The sequence below is a fragment of the Pinus tabuliformis genome, chromosome 1_1, assembly GCF_031772625.1.
Source record: "Pinus tabuliformis cultivar Carrire ecotype Pingquan chromosome 1_1, CPIR1, whole genome shotgun sequence".
NCBI lineage: Eukaryota > Viridiplantae > Streptophyta > Pinopsida > Pinales > Pinaceae > Pinus > Pinus tabuliformis.
The window spans coordinates 164,606,736-164,608,866 of record NC_142297.1 but is presented as its reverse complement, the minus strand read 5'-3'; positions in this window follow the sequence as shown (position 1 = coordinate 164,608,866).

Here is a 2,131-nt window from a genome sequence, read left to right as displayed (position 1 = left end):
TGGATGATGAGCGGGCTCCAACCTGCTCTAGGCTCCAACCTCAGTGATGAGTGAGCTCCAACCTACTTTAAAATCCAGCTTGATTCAGGCTCCAACCTTAGCGGATGAACCCACCTCCTTATTCAACTACTTGTGGACCTTTATTACATATCATTTCGAAACATGATCCATTATGATCATCTATCACTACATAAAAATAAATATGTAAACACAATCATAACGTGCAACCACTGTCATAACCTACAACCATTATCACTGTAATAATTTCCACTAAAACTATCACAAAATGCCATGTAAACCACTATCACTAGCTTCCATGTCGTTGCCCATACTCTATGTCAGCTTATCCATCAATCTAGTCATACAAGCCCCTTGTTATAACTTGTTTTCATCGTGTACCCAAAGTTAATTAAACCTACTCATAGACCCTCAAAACATGCAAAAGAGATTATGTCCATCAAACAAGTGTTAACAAGACATTACATAACCTTGGTTACATCCATCAAACAAGTGTTAACAAGAAATTACATAACCTTGATCACAAAACTTCCTTGGGAATCCAATTTGGATCAATATTTCCTTATATTAAATTAAGCACTCTGTAAAATGTCCCATTCTGGGAACACTTCTACAATCTCTTTAGGTTCCAACACCAATGCGATAGAAAGGAAACCTCTAGTTTACTAATTGTTCCACAAAGGACATCTAGTGATATAAAAAAATGCGTTCACTTGATTATTGTCAATATTTGAACCATAGTCTTGACCAATACAACATAGTTGCGCCACCAACCGAGCTATGTTTGAAGCTTGCAAGGCAAAGCCTCCGACTTTTTAATGACTATGATATGAGATCACAATGAGGGTAGGGCCCTCCTGCCAAAAATTGTTACCTTTTGTCATCCTATGTGCCCACATATGTTACTCTGCTCAAACGATGACGTGGAATCCACTATGGTTAAAACCATTTATCTATGTGTGAATCATAATGTGGCCATAATTGAGGTTGATTATATGAGTTTGAATCATGATCAAAATCACCAAGCCTCTTCACTATTCTGTGAAACTAAATATAACTTCAAATGAATTTCTCCACCGAGATTGAGTCTACCGATATATCAATTGATCGCTTTATTGTTTGAATGAGCAACTTGGGAAAATATTTATAGTGGTATGTCATCCGAAGATTGTGGAGGGATGACCCAAGGGCCGATGGATTCGTCCTATATAATATGGCCAACATCCATTAAATTTCATGCTATGTAATAGAGGGCTAGGCCCTTCCGTTGCGAATTTGATTCAATGGATGTCATATAACATTATTTTCGCCATACAACCATTCAGTAAAAATAGAGCTAGTTCGACCATGTGACCTCAACATAGTACCATACAACCATTACTTTCACCATATGATAGAGGTTGGTGCCACAATGTGATCACACTCTCTTTAGCGGTTATAATTTGGCCTCTTAAACTCAACACCTTGGTCACATGTGACGAAGACCTATGACCAGGTCCATAGGGGAAACTAGAAGATTACATGATCATGTCACCATGATATCATCATGCCACATGGCAGCCTATGAGGGGTTCCATGTGCCATCCATTTTTAACATTTCCACTAACCAAAACTTGTCATTTGTCGTTGCCACATGGAATCTTCTCGTGAGGCCATGTCATCATGTTGATATCAACAAGTGACATGTCATCTATATGTACAAAGAGCCTATGATATTTATCCATGTACCAATGAATATAAGCATGCCACATCTCACCCTTAGGGAGGTGATGGTGACAGATAACTATCATGGAAGTTGTGTTTAAGAATTTCCAGCTTAGTCACATTAGACATTTCTATTGCCAATGTTTCGAGCTAGCATGTGTGACTCATCCTTAAGATAGAGATTTGAAATCTGATAATGTGTTGTGGGATAAATAGGTTAGAGAATTAAGGTCAAGAAGGAGAAGAGAAAATCTCCTCTCCTTTCTGACCCTGCTTACGTCTCTTGTCCTTTCTGACCCTACTTCTCTCACCTATTTATCCCTCAATGCACGAAAAAATTTCATATCATTGTCCCAAGGATGAGCCACACTTGCTAGCTTGGAACATCGATAATAAAAATGTTTAATGT